Source organism: Artemia sp. Qi Xiang Cuo, chromosome 18 (genome assembly GCF_049724085.1).
Source record: "Artemia sp. Qi Xiang Cuo chromosome 18, ASM4972408v1, whole genome shotgun sequence".
Lineage (NCBI taxonomy): Eukaryota > Metazoa > Arthropoda > Branchiopoda > Anostraca > Artemiidae > Artemia > Artemia sp. Qi Xiang Cuo.
The window spans coordinates 59,954,025-59,962,191 of NC_142811.1; the positions used below are offsets into that span (position 1 = coordinate 59,954,025).

At 34.2% G+C, this 8,167-nt stretch overlaps 2 non-coding genes across 2 annotated transcripts; both read left to right on the forward strand.

Moving 5' to 3' along the window:
- The first annotated feature begins 1,196 nt into the window (after window positions 1–1,196).
- Window positions 1,197–1,387, forward strand: LOC148941720 (U2 spliceosomal RNA). Its single transcript, XR_016143319.1, has one exon. It is a non-coding gene; the product is annotated as a U2 spliceosomal RNA (small nuclear RNA).
- Window positions 1,388–2,007: 620 nt separating this feature from the next.
- Window positions 2,008–2,200, forward strand: LOC148941721 (U2 spliceosomal RNA). The gene has a single exon (XR_016143314.1). It is a non-coding gene; the product is annotated as a U2 spliceosomal RNA (small nuclear RNA).
- Window positions 2,201–8,167: the final 5,967 nt, after the last annotated feature.

Consider the following 8,167-nt stretch of genomic DNA (forward strand, 5'->3'; position numbering starts at 1 on the left):
AAAACGAATATAAATTAATTAAAAAAAATTTTTCTACAAAATAAGTTTTTCAAAGAAAAGTAAACAACTCCATTAAACAAAAAAAGAGTAAAATTAAAATAAAATAATATACCAAGCGTGAAACTACCACAAATCAGCATCGATATATAAATGAAACTCAAAACGAAAAGAAATTGCAATAATTAACCGAGTCAAACCCAAAACGAGCAGAAATTAATATAAGTTGGGCGCGACACCCCTATGACTTGCCAAGGCCAGAACAAAATTTGCGTTTTACTGAAAAAAATAAAAATGAATGTACATTGTCAGCTTAATAAACATATACTGTTATTTAGTAATCAAAATGTTAATATTATTTGATTTATTAAAGTTATATAAGTAAAATCATTTATATTTTTTCAGTAACGTGCAAATTTTGTTCTGGCCTTGGGAAGGCATAGGGGTTTTGCGCCCAGCTTATGTTAATTTCTGCTCGTTTTGAGTTTGACTCGGTTATTTATTGTAATTTCTGTTCGTTTTGGGCTTCATTTATTTATCGATGTTGATTTGTGGTAGTTTCATACTTGATAGATTATTTGATTTTATTTTTGCTCTTTTTTGTTTAATGGAGCTCTTTACTTTTCTTTGAAAAACGTATTTTGTAGAAAAAGTTTATTTAATTAATTACTGAAAAAGGGCTTGGTTGTTTTCTATTTTTGTTAAAGAAATTGAAAAAACAACGAACTTTCCCTCAGTGGATTATGAAGAATACTCTTCCCCTCCCCAGGGTTTTGTCCAGAATTTCACTTTGGAGGGGCGGGGGTATAAACTGGTTAAAAAAACTCATCGAAAGTTTGTTTAAATGCATTGCGTTACGTTTCAACGTGAATATCTTGTCTAAACTAAAATAAGCCTGCATAATTCAAGGATCCAGATAAACAGGTCAGTTTTGTTTTTTTAGTAGCCTAAATCTTTGTCTGATTTTGGCTTTTTGAATGACAATTTTGTCCAAGTTTTGATTGGAATATTTTCCGTTGACCATTAAAATATTGAGATAAACTTTGATAATATGTGAAATGGTTTATACTGTTTATAAAAACCTAAAGACAAAGTGACAAGTTAATTGATTGTTATTTGAGTATTGAAACCATAGTTAAATTTGCGACAAAACTTGTTACTTGAATTCTTATATTGTCTTTGACAATCCTTGTTGAATTATCGCTTCTCTGGCCAATATAAATGTGTAATATCTGTTCTATCAGCTTAATATCTGATACGGTTCCTACACCCAGAATATGGGGCCCAGAATATTAAACTGCTTTTAGAAACCGGAGGGATGTCGGGGCTTGCTCAGCTCCCTACACACGTTGGCCCGGATTGCAGTACCTCTGGGATCGGCGCACCCCTTTTCGAGGGGAAATCAAAGTCAATGAACCCTTATCATTTGTGTGTTATAGCGCTTTTCCAATTTTATAGAAACCACACCTGTAGTTTCCCAGCCCTTGAATATATTGAAAATCATTTTTTTGTCATCTGAAAAAAAAGAAAATTGTATATATTTTACAAAATTTAACAGTGAAAAAGCCAGTCACCACTCGCCATAATTAAGTTAAAGTCCCCATGTACCTTTTTCGAAAATAGTACGTAATTGTTAAGCGCTGAAATTAAAATTCAGCCAAGATTCAAATAGAATTGGCGAAATGATTGTTCGTGGCCTCAGACGGCCTGTTTCTGTGGTTAGCTGTTAGTAGAAGTAGTAATGACTAAGGCCCTCTTTGATTGTTAACGAGAAAATAATTGACATAATCAGTAGACGGCTACTGGGTTCTCAGAACTTAAAACTTCGACTTTATAGTCATATTAATAACAGAGTGAGAAACCCCTGGCTCTCTTTTCTCAAACAGCCTTAATTGGAAAATTTTCCGTTTACTTTATTGAATGTTATTTGAGCATTGCAACCGAAATTAAGTTTGCGACAAACTTTGTTACCCGTATTCTTATAAACTCTTTGACAATCATTGTTAAATTATTGCTTCTTGGCCTTTCAGCTAAGATCAAGGTGTAGTATCTATTCTTATCACCTTAATATCTGATACGGTCCCTACATGGGGCTGACAATATTAAACTGATTTTTCAAAACCGGAGGGATGTCGGGGCTTGCTCCACTCCCTCCACGCTTTGGCCCGGTATTGCAGTACCCCCGGGAATCGGCGTACCCCTTGCGAGAGGAAACCAAATCAATTATGTGAATAATGCGTTTTTATAACTTAATAGAAATCACTCTTGTAATTTCCTAGTCCTTGAATATATTGAAAATCATATATTTTTCATATGAAAAAAAGAAGAAAAATTGTGTATAATTTACAAAAGTTGATGGTGAAAAAGCCAATAACCATATATGCGAAGACGACAGTTAGAGCGTGTCAAAAAACTGAAGACCAAAGACACACGTGGTTAGAAGACATATGACCCTGGTGATTTTAGCGAGTCAAAAATGAAAATGAAGAGCAAAGACACACACGGTACCAATCCGAAGACATCGTTATAGCAAAGTGGCTTGAACTCGCATCCTTTCTAGTCACTTGAAGTTCAGGCTGCTCTACTGTTTCTTTGCCGCTGTGCTGCGGTAACTGTTAACATATAATGTGACATTGAACATGTGATTAATATGGATCGATAAAGAAATTGGTGAAGAGTCGAAATCTGTAATCCCTTTTTCTGCAGACAGTCTTTGAAATTGCCAATATTTCACTGAAGATTATGCCAAGTTAAATTTTCTAAAAATCAATTTATTGCAAAGATTTCAATAATACAGTAATTTGTTTTTTAAAAATTTAACTTGGCATAATCTTCTCTGAAATTGTGGAAATTTCAAAGACTGTCTGCAGAAAAAAGGATTTGTGGGTAGTTTTACGCTTGGAAGATTATTTGACTTTATTTTCGCTAATTTTTGGCTTAATGGAGCTCTTTACTTTCCTTTGAAAAACATAATTTATGGGAAAAATTTTTAAATTGTTAATCAGTAAAATGGCCAATGGGTCTTCAGAAATTAAAGTTTCGACTATTCAGTCATTTTGATAACAGAGTGAGAAACCCCAGATTTCCTTTTCCCAAAAAGGTAGATTTGCATTCAAACAATCGAGACGTTTGACAATGAAAATGAAATGGAAAATTTCTATATTTAAAAATAATTCAGAGACTTGATTCATTGATGTGAAAAAGTTTTGTAAACCTGCGTGTGTTTAATAAATTGGAATTTCGAGTGGCATTCAAAACAACGGGATTTACGTTGAAAGATATTACTAAAATGTTTTCTAAAAGTGTTTTCTAAATTACTAAAAGTGTGATTTCAACAATTCACACTTACCTGGCTGACAAAGTATAAACACATATAACAGTATGTAATGTGTTTATACTCTGTTGGCTGAAAAGCTGCCTTGATCATGAAGAAGGTGCTCCCAGGATGAGGCCTCTCATTGCATTTGGATTGGCTGATTCTTGTGATTACCCCTTGTTGACCCCTGCTCACACATTGAAAAGTTCTTTCTTGAGTTCCTATTATGTGCCATGCACTTATCAGTTGAAAGAAAACACTATTCAATTTGATGTTGTTGAGACAATAATGGGAGAAAAATACACTATTCCTCTGAATTTCCAATCGAATGAGCCCTTATTAAGTTTCAACGACAACACTGTCTACAAAAACCTTTTATGGCCTAAGGGCATAAATTAAAAACCTCGTCCTGAGGGCTCTGGGCGTGTGTGTCATCTTCAAAGACATAATTTCCAGACTTTTCAAATAAGTTGAGCAAAATGGCTATATCAAAATTTTTATTTGAAAAGTTTGGAGAAATGATGGGCGTTGGGCGGGGGAGCATTCGCCCCCGATTACTTTCGACTATGAAAAGGCGCACTAGCCCTCTCAATTTTCGATTGAATGAGCCCTTTTTGAAGTTTCTGTGGCAGCACTTTCGATAAAAAACCTTATATGCCCTCAGGGCAAAACTTACAACCTTCACGCTGAGGGCTGTGGGGGGTTGTCATCTTCAAAGACATAATTTCCGGACTTTTCAAATACGTTGAACAAATTGGCTACCTCGAAATTTTGATTGGATGTGTTTGTGGGAAGGGTGGGCATGGGAGGGGGATAAGCTGCCCTCCAATCACTTTCGATTATTAATAAAGGCACTAGCCATAATAATTTCCAATCAAATTAGCCCTTTTTGAGGTTTCTACGACAGCTCCTTCGACACGAAGTGCCCTCGTCTAAGACAAAAAAAAATAATAATACATGGTGTCAAAATTGTTCTTCACTTAGGCAGCATTATCGCGCTGCCTATGATTTCAATGTTTTTCTTAAATTAGCCCTTCAAACATCCTGACAAGGGAGCAAACAATTCTAAAAACCCATTTTATTTGGCTAATTAATTCCAAGGTACAAAATAAGGACTCTAAATCTTTGCCACATTCGTGACTAAGACCGAACGTCTTCAATTAATTTAAGAAACATTTTCCACAAAACAAGTTTTTCAAAGAAAAGTAAAGAGCTCTATTTAGCCAAAACTGAGCACAAATAAAGTCAAATAATCTTCCAAGCGTAAAACTACCACAAACCACTATCAATAAATAAATGAAACTCAAACCGAACAAAAATTACAATAAATAGCTGAGTCTAACTCAAAATGAGCAGAAATTAACATGAGTAGGGCTGATAACACCCATGCCTTATCCAGACATGAACATAATTTGCGCTTTACTGAAAACAAAATAAATCTTAAATGTTTTCATTTTTTTACTTCCATAAATAAAAAACTGTCAAAACTTTAAGGAATAAATATCAGTATATGTCAATCAAAGTGACGATCCATCGTTATTTGTTTTTTAGTAAAGCACAAATTATGTTCTGGTCTTCAGAAGGCATGGGGGGTTCCAAGGGAGTGGTCCCACAGAAAGAGTTCTTAGGTGAAAATTTTCTGCAAGAAGAGGGGATTTTTCCCCTCCATGATTATTCCCGCCAAATATTTCATTCCTTAGAGTTTCACTTACTATTGGACCAAGTCATACGCATGTAGTTGTCTCTTTGTTGCCGCAATTTCCAAATGCTAAATGTGCTAAAATTTATTTAAATTTGTGAAGACAAAGATTTGTCTTGGGAGAGAAAATTTATTTCCATTGGATTTCTGCTTAAAAAACAGCCAACTTACTTACACTTTGGTCACTTGAGCCTTGTCTTAAAGAAGTGTCAAAGTTAAAAGTCAAAGCTGAAGTCGAAGTGTTGAAGTTAGTCAAAAAAGTGGATCGTAGGTTACAAGACCAGGAAATCCACATACGGAGTAAGATACACACATCAGATTCCCTTGAGGTTTTTTGTACCAGAGATGGTGAAATAAATCAATTTTAATCTAAGTTTTAGAGTTTAATTTGAATTAAATTAAAAATTTTGAAATCCCTGTTTTTTTGGATTAATTCAATTTTCTGGCAGTTTAAGGTCTCACCGTCACTAATTTGGATTAAAAGAATATTTAGGAGAAGATAAGATTTATGTCAGATCTTTATTTTGTCCATGGTCCGATCATGCTAATGAACCTGAAAAGGAATTGTGGACCCCAAGAACTCTTGCTTAGAAGGAACTCCGAGAAAAACTGATACCAATTTTGTTTTTGCAACTTTTAAGACACTAGCAAAACAAGTCTTTAAGTAGAACAAACGCCAATCAACTGACGGCTTGCCACCGATTTTTTTCGGTGCGCTGCCAGTGGCGTGCCACCGCCGAGCATGCTTAGTTCCAACTCAAATGGATTTATTTTGGCACGATATCGGGGACTAAATCCAAAAGTATACAATAAACCTACCTCAACCCAAATAGTAATTCAAAGCCCATCTTATAAGAAAAAACTTCTAATAATGTTTACCATTGTTTTGCATTGTAAGTTATACTATTTACCAATGTTTTGTGTATCCTTGAGATTAAGAAAAAAAAAGAAACAGTCTTGAACGTTTCGGCGAAAAATAAAATCTCAAAAAGTATCATGTGACAGTAATGTGTGCGCTGCCATTACGCAAGATGTGCCCTGCCATTACGAAAGATACGCACTGTCACTACGCAAGGCACGCGCCGTCATTACACACATGTGCGCCGTCCTTATATAAGATATGTAAACCGTCATTACGCAGCACCCACATATGCGCTGTGCTCAATTACAATCGGGGATTCCCCATGGGTTCCTGAAGTCTAGCTTGTCACATATGATCGCATCATCAACATTACACATGGTCACGGAATCCTGGGTGTCTTCCAGAAAACTCTAGACGTCTAGACTCGTATATGGGACTTCTATTTATTGAAGGGCAACGGAAGGAACTGGACATCTTTCAGAAAAAGAATATATGTCTAGAATCATATATGGGGCTTCTATTTATAGAGGGAGGATATTACAAGAAAATAATAGAAGTGCCAAAATGGCTGCAAATCGTGACAAATGGCGGTTGCTAGGGTAAATTAATCTAAAAAAACAAAGTTTTTCCAAGGGAAGTAAAGAGCAAAGTTAAAACTTAAAACGGATAAAAGTTAATACTTCACAGCCTATCTAATACATACCAATCAAACTATTTCAAATACATCAACTATTTATGTTTCTCTGTACTATGATTATTGAGAACTAGCACTTTACTGAAAACACAAAAATCAAGTATTAAAACATGAATATTGATCTGGGAATGAAAAGCGAGTATGAAGCCTAACAACAATAAACTAATCCATACAGCTTTTCATAGTCTTACACCAGTTGGGACATCAGTAACTTTCCACATACAATGAAAATTATCTTAAAAACATAAGCGAAAAATTAAATATTTTTTTAATAACCGCGAAGTCATTGAACAGCGCACAGATTATTGGATTGATTTATCAGGTAGCATTTTGGACTAATATTCAATAGTACTATAAGCTATAATATCAATAGTGATTAATAAACAATCTTCAAATGTAAGAAATATGCTTTAGTATTACTCGAAATGAAGATAAAATAAGATATAATATGAATTCTGAAAATAGGGTTTTTTGTCTCTGTACAATAGTGAATTTAAAGCTATGGTACCAATTCTAAAAGTAGTCTGTAGTCCTAATCCTAATGCTATTAGGATGGATTTACTTCGTAAGAGCCTACAAACTAATCATAGTATGTTCTTTTTAAAACAAACACGACAGCTAGGAACTGAAATGAGCCATTGTGCAAAAAGGATACCAAATTAAACGAGAAAAAATAAATAAAGCAACAATCCTAAAATAAATTGTTATTTATCTTAAAAGGGATTGATCCTAAAAGGGATTGATAATGGTTTTATTCTGTAAAAAGTGTCCTTAATTGGTTTGCTTTTACTGTACCAACACTTCTTTATTATTTTGTGTTTTCAGTAAAGTGCTAGTTTTCTATAATCCTAAAAACACAGAGAAACATAATTAGTTGGTTTATTTTACTAGTTTCATTGATATATATTAGATAGGCTGTGAAGCAATAATTTTTGTCCGTTTTAAGTTTCAACTTCCCTCTTTACTTCCCTTGGAAAAACTTTGTTTTTTTTAGATTAATCTTTGCTCGTTTTTGATTCAAATTTAATGTAGAAACAACCTTGCCATGAATTTTTTTATTTATGCGGAATAATTTCTGTTGGTTTTAAGTTTTAATGTCATTCCTTAGTTTCAGTTGAAAACTTATGAAGCTGTTTAAGGGTACATTTAGAAGATGGAATTTATGCCTAGTCACTTTTTATAAATTTGGCTTGAGAGCACATTCCCATAAAGTGTGCTTTCCGTTTTTCACCCATTTTTTCCAAATGAAAAAAGTGCCTTTTCCAATAAAATAACCAAAAAAAGGTGTTTTTCAAAACCTAAGAAGGAGCAAAAAATAAGGGGGCAAGGACGGTTCCTTCCCCTCAATTACCGCCATTAGAACTAGCACACAGGCTTCATCGCAGAGTGAAGTTTGAAGGTTTAATTCAAAAGTGTTGATCATTCAAGCTTAGTTTTTTGTAAATTTTTAGTTGAAAATTTTTTAGTTTAGTTAATTTGTTTTTGCAATAATCTTTTACTTTTAAGATGAGTAGAAGATTTATGAAACTTACACAGAGAGTTCGGAGGGGGAGTATTTGTGAGAAGTTCTTAAAAGCCTCCAGTTAAGGGCTTTGGACC